At 61.7% G+C, this 12,500-nt stretch overlaps 1 non-coding gene across 1 annotated transcript; it reads left to right on the top strand.

Moving 5' to 3' along the window:
- The first annotated feature begins 9,732 nt into the window (after positions 1–9,732).
- On the top strand, positions 9,733–11,547 carry LOC142790805 (small subunit ribosomal RNA). The gene has a single exon (XR_012889784.1). It is a non-coding gene; the product is annotated as a small subunit ribosomal RNA (ribosomal RNA).
- Positions 11,548–12,500: the final 953 nt, after the last annotated feature.

The raw sequence follows: 12,500 nt of genomic DNA, 5'->3' as shown, positions 1-12,500 counted from the left end.
CGGACTTTGCACTTTTTGGCTCACCCCGGCTGGCGGCCCACTCACTCGATCGCCAGGTCTGTTTGCCCCGGTGGTTCCACCGCCAGGCTTAAGCGCGAACTTTTTTTGTTTGTTTTCTTTTGATTAAGCGCAAGCTTTTTTCTTTGTTTTCTTTTGATTAAGCGCGGGCTTTTTTCTTTGTTTTTTTTTGCATTCGCCCCGGCAGACGCGGTTTTTGCGCCGCCCCGGCTGACGCGGTTTTTGCCGCCCCGGCTGACGCAGTTCGGACTTAGCACTTTTCGGCTGTGCCTGGCTGGCGGCCCACTCACTCGATCGCCATGTCTGTTTGCCACAGTTTTCCCGGTGGTGCTGCACCCGGGCTCGCCCCGGCTGACGCAGTTTTCGCGCCGCCCCGGCTGACGCGGTTTCGTGCCGCCCCGGCAGACGCGGTTTTCGCGCCGCCCCGGCTGACGCGGTTTCGTGCCGCCCCGGCAGACGCAGTTCGGACTTAGCACTTTTCGGCTGTGCCTGGCTGGCGGCCCACTCACTCGATCGCCATGTCTGTTTGCCACAGTTTTCCCGGTGGTGCCGCACCCGGGCTCGCCCCGGCAGACGCGTTTTTTTTTTCTTTCGCCCCGGCTGACGCAGTTTTCGCGCCGCCCCGGCTGACGCGGTTTCGGGCCGCCCCGGCAGACGCAGTTCGGACTTGGCACTTTTCGGCTGTGCCTGGCTGGCGGCCCACTCACTCGATCGCCATGTCTGTTTGCCACAGTTTTCCCGGTGGTGCCGCACCCGGGCTCGCCCCGGCAGACGCGTTTTTTTTTTTCTTTCGCCCCGGCTGACGCAGTTTTCGCGCCGCCCCGGCAGACGCGGTTTTCGCGCCGCCCCGGCAGACGCGGTTTTTTGCGCCGCCCCGGCTGACGCGGTTTTTTGCCGCCCCGGCTGACGCAGTTCGGACTTGGCACTTTTTGGCTGAGCCTGGCTGGCGGCCCACTCACTCGATCGCCATGTCTGTTTGCCACAGTTTTCCCGGTGGTGCCGCACCCGGGCTCGCCCCGGCTGACGCAGTTTTCGCGCCGCCCCGGCTGACGCGGTTTCGTGCCGCCCCGGCAGACGCGGTTTTTGCGCCGCCCCGGCTGACGCGGTTTTTGCCGCCCCGGCTGACGCGGTTTTTGCCGCCCCGGCTGACGCAGTTCGGACTTAGCACTTTTTGGCTGAGCCTGGCTGGTGGCCCACTCACTCGATCGCCATGTCTGTTAGCCACAGTTTTCCCGGTGGTGCCGCACCCGGGCTCGCCCCGGCTGACGCAGTTTTCGCGCCGCCCCGGCAGACGCGGTTTTCGCGCCGCCCCGGCTGACGCGGTTTTTGCCGCCCCGGCTGACGCAGTTCGGACTTTGCACTTTTTGGCTGAGCCTGGCTGGCGGCCCACTCACTCGATCGCCATGTCTGTTTGCCACAGTTTTCCCGGTGGTGCCGCACCCGGGCTCGCCCCGGCAGACGCGTTTTTTTTTTTCTTTCGCCCCGGCTGACGCAGTTTTCGCGCCGCCCCGGCTGACGCGGTTTCGTGCCGCCCCGGCAGACGCAGTTCGGACTTGGCACTTTTCGGCTGTGCCTGGCTGGCGGCCCACTCACTCGATCGCCATGTCTGTTTGCCACAGTTTTCCCGGTGGTGCCGCACCCGGGCTCGCCCCGGCAGACGCGTTTTTTTTTTTCTTTCGCCCCGGCTGACGCAGTTTTCGCGCCGCCCCGGCAGACGCGGTTTTCGCGCCGCCCCGGCAGACGCGGTTTTTTGCGCCGCCCCGGCTGACGCGGTTTTTTGCCGCCCCGGCTGACGCAGTTCGGACTTGGCACTTTTTGGCTGAGCCTGGCTGGCGGCCCACTCACTCGATCGCCATGTCTGTTTGCCACAGTTTTCCCGGTGGTGCCGCACCCGGGCTCGCCCCGGCTGACGCAGTTTTCGCGCCGCCCCGGCTGACGCGGTTTCGTGCCGCCCCGGCAGACGCGGTTTTTGCGCCGCCCCGGCTGACGCGGTTTTTGCCGCCCCGGCTGACGCGGTTTTTGCCGCCCCGGCTGACGCAGTTCGGACTTGGCACTTTTTGGCTGAGCCTGGCTGGTGGCCCACTCACTCGATCGCCATGTCTGTTAGCCACAGTTTTCCCGGTGGTGCCGCACCCGGGCTCGCCCCGGCTGACGCAGTTTTCGCGCCGCCCCGGCAGACGCGGTTTTCGCGCCGCCCCGGCTGACGCGGTTTTTGCCGCCCCGGCTGACGCAGTTCGGACTTAGCACTTTTTGGGCTGAGCCTGGCTGGCGGCCCACTCACTCGATCGCCATGTCTGTTTGCCACAGTCTTCCCGGTGGTGCCGCACCCGGGCTCGCCCCGGCAGACGCGTTTTTTTTTTCTTTCGCCCCGGCAGACGTGGTTCCCCCCCCCCCTTTTCGCTCGCCCCGGCTGACGAGGTTTTCGCGCCGCCCCGGCTGACGCAGTTTTCGCGCCGCCCCGGCTGACGCGGTTTCGCGCCGCCCCGGCAGACGCGGTTTTTTGCGCCGCCCCGGCTGACGCGGTTTTTTGCCGCCCCGGCTGACGCAGTTCGGACTTGGCACTTTTTGGCTGAGCCTGGCTGGCGGCCCACTCACTCGATCGCCATGTCTGTTTGCCACAGTTTTCCCGGTGGTGCCGCACCCGGGCTCGCCCCGGCTGACGCAGTTTTCGCGCCGCCCCGGCTGACGCGGTTTCGTGCCGCCCCGGCAGACGCGGTTTTTGCGCCGCCCCGGCTGACGCGGTTTTTGCCGCCCCGGCTGACGCGGTTTTTGCCGCCCCGGCTGACGCAGTTCGGACTTAGCACTTTTTGGCTGAGCCTGGCTGGTGGCCCACTCACTCGATCGCCATGTCTGTTAGCCACAGTTTTCCCGGTGGTGCCGCACCCGGGCTCGCCCCGGCTGACGCAGTTTTCGCGCCGCCCCGGCAGACGCGGTTTTCGCGCCGCCCCGGCTGACGCGGTTTTTGCCGCCCCGGCTGACGCAGTTCGGACTTAGCACTTTTTGGGCTGAGCCTGGCTGGCGGCCCACTCACTCGATCGCCATGTCTGTTTGCCACAGTCTTCCCGGTGGTGCCGCACCCGGGCTCGCCCCGGCAGACGCGTTTTTTTTTTCTTTCGCCCCGGCAGACGTGGTTCCCCCCCCCCCTTTTCGCTCGCCCCGGCTGACGAGGTTTTCGCGCCGCCCCGGCTGACGCAGTTTTCGCGCCGCCCCGGCTGACGCGGTTTCGTGCCGCCCCGGCTGACGCGGTTTTCGCGCCGCCCCGGCTGACGCGGTTTTTGCGTCGCCCCGGCTGACACGGTTCGGACTTTGCACTTTTCGGCTGTGCCTGGCTGGCGGCCCACTCACTCGATCGCCATGTCTGTTTGCCACAGTTTTCCCGGTGGTGCCGCACCCGGGCTTGCCCCGGCAGACGCGTTTTTTTTTTTTTCTTTCGCCCCGGCTGACGCAGTTTTCGCGCCGCCCCGGCTGACGCGGTTTCGTGCCGCCCCGGCAGACGCGGTTTTTTGCGCCGCCCCGGCTGACGCGGTTTTTGCCGCCCCGGCTGACGCAGTTCGGACTTTGCACTTTTTGGCTGAGCCTGGCTGGCGGCCCACTCACTCGATCGCCATGTCTGTTTGCCACAGTTTTCCCGGTGGTGCCGCACCCGGGCTCGCCCCGGCAGACGCGTTTTTTTTTTCTTTCGCCCCGGCTGACGCAGTTTTCGCGCCGCCCCGGCTGACGCGGTTTCGTGCCGCCCCGGCAGACGCAGTTCGGACTTGGCACTTTTCGGCTGTGCCTGGCTGGCGGCCCACTCACTCGATCGCCATGTCTGTTTGCCACAGTTTTCCCGGTGGTGCCGCACCCGGGCTCGCCCCGGCAGACGCGTTTTTTTTTTCTTTCGCCCCGGCTGACGCAGTTTTCGCGCCGCCCCGGCAGACGCGGTTTTCGCGCCGCCCCGGCAGACGCGGTTTTTTGCGCCGCCCCGGCTGACGCGGTTTTTTGCCGCCCCGGCTGACGCAGTTCGGACTTGGCACTTTTTGGCTGAGCCTGGCTGGCGGCCCACTCACTCGATCGCCATGTCTGTTTGCCACAGTTTTCCCGGTGGTGCCGCACCCGGGCTCGCCCCGGCTGACGCAGTTTTCGCGCCGCCCCGGCTGACGCGGTTTCGTGCCGCCCCGGCAGACGCGGTTTTTGCGCCGCCCCGGCTGACGCGGTTTTTGCCGCCCCGGCTGACGCGGTTTTTGCCGCCCCGGCTGACGCAGTTCGGACTTAGCACTTTTCGGCTGAGCCTGGCTGGTGGCCCACTCACTCGATCGCCATGTCTGTTAGCCACAGTTTTCCCGGTGGTGCCGCACCCGGGCTCGCCCCGGCTGACGCAGTTTTCGCGCCGCCCCGGCAGACGCGGTTTTCGCGCCGCCCCGGCTGACGCGGTTTTTGCCGCCCCGGCTGACACGGTTCGGACTTTGCACTTTTCGGCTGTGCCTGGCTGGCGGCCCACTCACTCGATCGCCATGTCTGTTTGCCACAGTTTTCCCGGTGGTGCCGCACCCGGGCTTGCCCCGGCAGACGCGTTTTTTTTTTTTCTTTCGCCCCGGCTGACGCAGTTTTCGCGCCGCCCCGGCTGACGCGGTTTCGTGCCGCCCCGGCAGACGCGGTTTTTTGCGCCGCCCCGGCTGACGCGGTTTTTGCCGCCCCGGCTGACGCAGTTCGGACTTTGCACTTTTTGGCTGAGCCTGGCTGGCGGCCCACTCACTCGATCGCCATGTCTGTTTGCCACAGTTTTCCCGGTGGTGCCGCACCCGGGCTCGCCCCGGCAGACGCGTTTTTTTTTTTCCTTCGCCCCGGCAGACGTGGTTCCCCCCCCCCCCCTCCGTCTTTCTTTTTGTTTTTTTTTTCGCCGCGGCTGAAGTGGATTTTTCGGTGCCTCGACGCCCCGGTAGTCGCGGTTTTTCCGTTTCCGCACGGCCCCGGCTGACGCTGCTCGGTCACAGTCGCCTTTTGTGGTGATTGCAGACTTCTTGAGCGCGGGTGTTTTTTTTTTTGTTGTTGTTGTTGTTTTATTACGCATTCGCTCCAGCAGACGCTGTTTAGACTTTTTGTTTCCTCTTTTATCCTGCGACGAGGTGACGAGGTTTATTCGGTGCCCCGCCGCCCCGGCTGAAGTGATTTTTCCTGTCCCGTGCCGCCCCGGCTGACGCGGTTGGGACTTCGCGTTTGTTCGGCCGCCACGGGTTTTGGCGCACTCGCTCGGTTGCTTGTTGTTGCCACTTGTTGCGAACCCAGGTTTCTTGAGCGAGCGCGGGCGTTTTTTCTTCCTTTCTTTCTTTGTTCTATGTGTTAGCGAATCGGCCTTTAATATCACACGAGGACTCACAACCAACAATTTTCAGTTTGAAGTGTAAATAATCTGCAGGTGTTGACGTAACTGACTTGCCCCGTACCCTTGAGTACATCCATGAAGTTCTCGTAGTACTACTAAATCGCATTATTCCAAGTGGAGAAATTCCCATAAATTTGCAAACCTCTACACGAAAATCGGTGCGCGTGATAAAGTTGAAAATTATCGTCCGATATCAAATGTGCCTTCTATAACACAAATTCTAGGAAAAAAAAAAAAACACTTGTTCGCCGTTTTCTGCGCCGTGACTGGCAGCACTCCGGCGAAGCGAAACGGGGTCGATTCGAGCACGATATCGGCGTCTTTCGACGTGCTCGCCGGCGACCGTCGCACGAGTACGTCGCACGAGCGCGTCTGCCGGGGCGCCGTTTGCGAAGCCGACGCAAAAGTGGGAACCGCCGCTCGGATGATCGCCGCTTTCGGCAGAGTGAGTGTTGGCACTCCGGGGAAGCGAAACAGCGTGAATGCGCCCACGAAATCGGCGTATTTTGAAGTGACCGCCGGCGACCGTCGCACGAGTACGGTAAACCGCGTCAGCCGGGGCGTAGTTCGGGACGCCGACGAAAAAGTGGGAAGCGCAACTCGGATCTTCGCCGTTTTTGCAGGAGTGAGTGGCGGCCCTCCTGCGAGACCAAGAAGCATCGATTCGTGCACGAATTCGGCGCCTTTCGACGTGATCGCCGGCGACCGTCGCTCGAGTAGGGCAAACCGCGTCTGCCGGGGCGGGCTTCGGGACGCCGATGCGAAAGTGGGAAACGCTGCTCGGATGTTCGCCGTTTTTGGCCGAGTGAGTGCTGGCACTCGGGCGAAGCCAAACGGGGCCGATTACGGCACGATATCGGCGTCTTTCGACGTGCCCGCCGGCGACCGTCGCACGAGTACGGTAAACCGCGTCAGCCCGGGCGGAGTTCGGGACGCCGATGCGAAAGTGGAGAACGCCGCTCGGATCTTCGCCGTTTTTGGAGGAGTGAGTGGCGGCACTCCGGAGAAGCCAAGGAGCGCCAATTAGCGCACGATATCGGCGTCTTTCGACGCGCTCGCCGGCGACCGTCGCACGAGTAGGGCAAACCGCGTCTGCCGGGGCGGGGTTTACGACGCCGACGCAAAAGTGGGAACCGCCGCTCGGATGTTGGCCGTTTTTGGCAGAGTGAGTGCTGGCACTCCGGCGACGCGAAAGAGCGCGAATGCGCCCACGAAAGTGGCGTATTTGGACGTGCTTGACGGCGACCGCTGCAGGAGTACGAAAAACCACGTCAGCCGGGGCGAGCGACCCACGGCGGTCTGGGTGCTTATCGCTGCTATTATAGGGGCACCCCGGCAGACGCAGAAAAAAAAAAATTTTTTTTCGACCTTCTTTTTTGCTGGTCGAGCTCGGGTAACCCAGGTCGCAATGGGAGCCGCGCACGAAAGCGGCGTCGCGAGACGCGTTCGCGGTCGCTAGTCGCACGAGCTCGGCAACCGCGTCAGCCGGCGCGGAGTTCGGGATGCCGACGGCTAAGTGGGTACCGCTGCTCGGATGTTCGCCGTTTTTGGCCGAGTGAGTGCTGGCACTCCGGTGAAGCCAAGGAGCGCCAATTCGTGCACGATATCGGCGTCTTTCGACGTGCCCGCCGGCCACCGCCGCACGAGTACGGCAAACCGCGTCTGCCGGGGCGGGGTTTGCGACGCGTACGCAATAGTGGGAACCGTCGCTCGGATGTTCGTCGTCTTTGGCCGAGCGAGTGCTGGCACTCCGGCGAAGCGAAACGGGGCCGATTCGGGCACGATATCGGCGTATTTCGACGTGCTCGCCGGCGACCGTCGCACGAGTACGGCAAAGCGCGTCTGCCGGGGCGAGGTTTGCGACGCCGACGAAAAAGTGGGAAGCGCCGCTCGGATCTTCGCCGTTTTTGCAGGAGTGAGTGGCGGCCCTCCTGCGAGACCAAGAAGCATCGACTCGCGCACGATATCGGTGTCTTTCGACGTGCCCGCCGGCCACCGCCGCACGAGTACGGCAAACCGCGTATGCCGGGGCGGGGTTGGCGACGCCGACGCAAAAGTGGGAACCGCCACTAGGATGTTCGCCGTTTTTGGCAGAGTGAGTGCTGGCACTCCGGCGAAGCGAAAGAGCGCGAATGCGCCCACGAAAGTGGCGTGTTTGGACGTGCTTGACGACGACCACCGCAGGAAAACGAAAAACCACGTCAGCCGGGGCGAGCGACCCATGGCGGTCTGGGTGCTTATCGCTGCTATTATAGGGGCACCCCGGCAGACGCAAAAAAAAAAAAATTTTTTTTTCGACATTCTTTTTTGCTCGTCGACCTCGGGTGACCCAGGTCGCAGTGGGAGCCGCGCACGAAAGCGGCGTCGCGAGACGGCTTCGCGGTCGCTAGTCGCACGAGCTCGGCAACCGCGTCTGCCGGGGCGGAGTTCGGGACGCCGACGGCTAAGTGGGAACCGCCGCTCGGATGTTCGCCGTTTGTGGCCGAGTGAGTGCTGGCACTCCGGCGAAGCCAAACGGGGCCGATTCCGGCACGATATCGGCGTCTTTCTACGTGCTCGCCGGCGACCGTCGCACGAGTACGGCAAAGTGCGTCTGCCGGGGCGGGGTTTGCGACGCGTACGCAATAGTGAGAACCGTCGCTCGGATGTTCGTCGTCTTTCGCCGAGCCAGTGCTGGCACTCCGGCGAAGCCGAACGGAGCCGATTCGGGCACGATATCGGCGTCTTTCCACGTGCTCGCCGGCGACCGTCGCACGAGTACGGTAAACCGCGTCAGCCGGGGCGGAGTTCGGGACGCCGATGCGAAAGTGGGAAGCGCCGCTCGGATCTTCGCCGTTTTTGGAGGAGTCAGTGGCGGCACTCCTGTGAAGCCAAGGTGCGCCAATTCGCGCACGATATCGGCGTCTTTCGACGTGCCCGCCGGCCACCGTCGCACGAGTACGGCAAACCTCGTCTGCCGGGGCGGGGTTTGCGACGCCGACGCAAAAGTGGGAACCGCCGCTCGGATGTTCGCCGTTTTTGGCAGAGTGAGTGCTGGCACTCCGGCGAAGCGAAAGAGCGTGAATGCGCCCACGAAAGTAGCGTATTTGGACGTGCTTGACGGCGACCGCCGCAGGAGTACGAAAAACCACGTCAGCCGGGGCGAGCGACCCACGGCGGTCTGGGTGCTTATCGCTGCTATTATAGGGGCACCCCGGCAGACGCAGAAAGAAAAAAAAAATGGGGACATGGCGTGCGTCACCGTGCGGCTTCGCAGCGTTGCCGAAGTCGCCGAGCCCTTCGACTGAGCCGAACGGCGGACAGGGAACGTTGGTCGGCCGTTCTAACCTGTCGGTGCCACGCCGAGACGTCGTTAAGGAAAACCGCGTCGTGGGCCTCTACGACGCCGTCGATTCGTTGTACGTTTGGTGTCCAGCGTGTCGGCGGCGAGTAGCGGACACGTCGTTCACGACTTCGGTCTTTCGCAGTCGACGCGAACTTGCGGAGAGTCGTGGTGCCTCACGTTTTCGGCAGAAACCGCGGCGGAATTTTCCCGTGCGTGCGCGCACGACCTCGGTGCTGTGCCGTCAGCGTAGTGTTGCACAAACTCGTGGCCTACCCAAGGTGCGGTACGTTTGCGGCCGTATCCTCGGTGGCAATTTCGTGAGTAGGGTCGCAAATTCTACGACCTCGGCGGGTTTGAGAGCGACGTAGACTTGTGGCACGCTCAACGTGCCACACGTTTCGGGGCACACCCGCGGTGAAATTTTCTCGAGTACGCTCGTATTAGTGCCCAAGGAGGTCTGGGTACTTATCGCTGCTATTATGTGGGGGTTCTCGTGAGCGGCGTACGCGAAAGCGACCGGGTGTCTGATATGCGGCGGGCTTCGGCCTCGTCAAGCGTGTCCTCGGGTCTGCTCCAGGGGAATCCACGGCAGTCGTCTGCAGCCTCATCCGCTTGATGCGTTAGGGGCTGGTTGTCGGACGGTGCCGTTTTACCACGATATCGAGGTGTGTTCCGTGTCGTCCTCGGGCGATTCAGATGCGAAAGCGCCGAAGACGCGGGCGTGACCCGTCGTCTGGCGGCTTTGCGGTCTCGGCTCCGTTGCTAGTTCCGGCCGGTCCACCGACAGTGCAGCGGGCTTGGGCAACCCGCACGGCGCGACCGAGTCGATGCAACGAAAAAGAGCGAGCATGAACGTGCTTCTTGCCGCACGGCTCCCACTCGTCTTTCGGGAAGGTTGTGCCGTAGCGAGCTCGAACGCCGTCATCTCGGAGTGCAAAATAAGCGTGTTGGGGCGCCTGAAGGTGGCCTCCGCCGCACACAGACTGCGTCCGGCCCGCCGAAGGCGAGGACGGACGCGCAGTCGAACGATTACCTGGTTGATCCTGCCAGTAATCATATGCTTGTCTCAAAGATTAAGCCATGCATGTCTAAGTACATGCCGAAATAAGGCGAAACCGCGAATGGCTCATTAAATCAGTTATGGTTCCTTAGATCGTTTCTTCCTACTTGGATAACTGTGGCAATTCTAGAGCTAATACATGCAGTGAGCCTGGAGCCCTTTGGGTAACGGGTGCTTTTATTAGACCAAGATCGATCGGGTTTCGGCCCGTATTGTGTGGTGACTCTGGATAACTTTGTGCTGATCGCATGGCCACGAGCCGGCGACGTTTCTTTCAAGTGTCTGCCTTATCAACTTTCGATGGTAGGTTACTTGCTTACCATGGTTGTTACGGGTAACGGAGAATCAGGGTTCGATTCCGGAGAGGGAGCCTGAGAAACGGCTACCACATCCAAGGAAGGCAGCAGGCGCGCAAATTACCCACTCCCGGCACGGGGAGGTAGTGACGAAAAATAACAATACGGGACTCTTTTGAGGCCCCGTAATTGAAATGAGTACACTCTAAATCCTTTAACGAGGATCAATTGGAGGGCAAGTCTGGTGCCAGCAGCCGCGGTAATTCCAGCTCCAATAGCGTATACTAAAGCTGCTGCGGTTAAAAAGCTCGTAGTTGGATCTCAGTTCCAGACGAGTAGTGCATCTACCCGATGCGACGGCTCGGACTGAACATCATGCCGGTTCTTTCTTGGTGCACTTCATTGTGTGCCTCGAGATGGCCGGTGCTTTTACTTTGAAAAAATTAGAGTGCTCAACGCAGGCGAGTCGCCTGAATAAACTTGCATGGAATAATAGAACAAGACCTCGTTTCTGTTCTGTTGGTTTTTGGAATACGAGGTAATGATTAAGAGGGACGGACGGGGGCATTCGTATTGCGGCGCTAGAGGTGAAATTCTTGGACCGTCGCAAGACGAACTACTGCGAAAGCATTTGCCAAGAATGTTTTCATTGATCAAGAACGAAAGTCAGAGGTTCGAAGGCGATCAGATACCGCCCTAGTTCTGACCATAAACGATGCCAACCAGCGATCCGCCTGAGTTACTCAAATGACTCGGCGGGCAGCTTCCGGGAAACCAAAGTATTTGGGTTCCGGGGGAAGTATGGTTGCAAAGCTGAAACTTAAAGGAATTGACGGAAGGGCACCACCAGGAGTGGAGCCTGCGGCTTAATTTGACTCAACACGGGAAAACTTACCCGGCCCGGACACTGGGAGGATTGACAGATTGAGAGCTCTTTCTTGATTCGGTGGATGGTGGTGCATGGCCGTTCTTAGTTGGTGGAGCGATTTGTCTGGTTAATTCCGATAACGAACGAGACTCTAGCCTATTAAATAGGTGCGGGGTTCCCAGCACCTTACAACCTTCTTAGAGGGACAAGCGGCTCCTAGCCGCACGAAACAGAGCAATAACAGGTCTGTGATGCCCTTAGATGTCCGGGGCCGCACGCGCGCTACACTGAAGGAAGCAGCGTGTCTTTATCCCTGTCTGAAAAGACTGGGTAACCCGTGGAACTTCTTTCGTGATTGGGATAGGGGCTTGCAATTGTTCCCCTTGAACGAGGAATTCCCAGTAAGCGCGAGTCATAAGCTCGCGTTGATTACGTCCCTGCCCTTTGTACACACCGCCCGTCGCTACTACCGATTGAATGATTTAGTGAGGTCTTCGGACCGATGTCCGGCGCGGCCTTTCGGTTGCGCCGGTCTGTTGGAAAGATGACCAAACTTGATCATTTAGAGGAAGTAAAAGTCGTAACAAGGTTTCCGTAGGTGAACCTGCGGAAGGATCATTAACGGATTGTGAAGGGTGAGCGCCTCGGCTGCGTCTGCGCCCGACACTTTCTGCCGCTGACCCCGTTTGGACGCGGGGTCGGCTTTTCCCCACGGGGCTGCCTGAATGTGGAGCGGCACCCCGTGACAAATTGTTGCGCCCAGCGGACGCCAACACCGCGACCTTGGACGGTCGGCCAGGTGGCGGACGCGGGTACAAACGGCGCAACGCACTCATAGGTCGGCTTTCGACCCGCCACTGCACCGTGGCTCGAAGCGCTCGAAATGCGCGACCCGACCGCTGCGGGACCGCCTAGTACTGTAAACAGGAGCGGCGGAGCGCGAACGGCGAGTCGTGGTTACGTCGGTAGAAGGCGAGGCTGCGCGTTCCCGAAACGCCAGCCGAGTGCCCTCCCGACCGTTCGAGCGTGCAAGAACGAGACCCGACAATCGCGCGGCGACTGCCAAGTACGAGAGGAACGGCACAAGCGTCGGCGGTCGGTCAAGGAACTGGCGATGTGACGGGTCCGCTGTGCACCAGTGCATACCGTCCCGCCGTCCGCGGCAAGCGCCTCCGCGTCCTCGGGTGACGGAGGCTGCCGGTCGGTTCTTGCAGGCGAGGGATCTCGCTGGCACCGGTTCGCGTTGACGCGCGGCCGGTCATGGCACGGCGATGCGACGGCCGAGGTGCGCAGTACTCGATGGAGGAACCGCACGCTCCGATGACCGTCCCGCCCTCCGCGGCGTATGCGTACCGACCGTAATGGTTGCAGCAGCGCCGGCCGGCTTTTGAATTCGCCACACGAAACACGGTGCGAGATCGCGGTTAGGGGAGCGTCGACGTTGCCAGGCGTTTTGCTTGCTGCCGAGGGAAAGGCGGCACGGCCACGTCGCGCTCGTCGCGATTAGCGGGTCTGCGCGCTTTGGGAAGGTGCCGCAACGACTTGCCGAAAGAGGAAGCACGGAAGAACGAGGG

This window comes from Rhipicephalus microplus, unplaced genomic scaffold (genome assembly GCF_043290135.1).
Source record: "Rhipicephalus microplus isolate Deutch F79 unplaced genomic scaffold, USDA_Rmic scaffold_124, whole genome shotgun sequence".
In the NCBI taxonomy this organism is placed as follows: Eukaryota; Metazoa; Arthropoda; class Arachnida; order Ixodida; family Ixodidae; genus Rhipicephalus; species Rhipicephalus microplus.
Note: the sequence above shows the minus strand (reverse complement) of the source record. Positions and strands in the feature narration are given on the sequence as shown.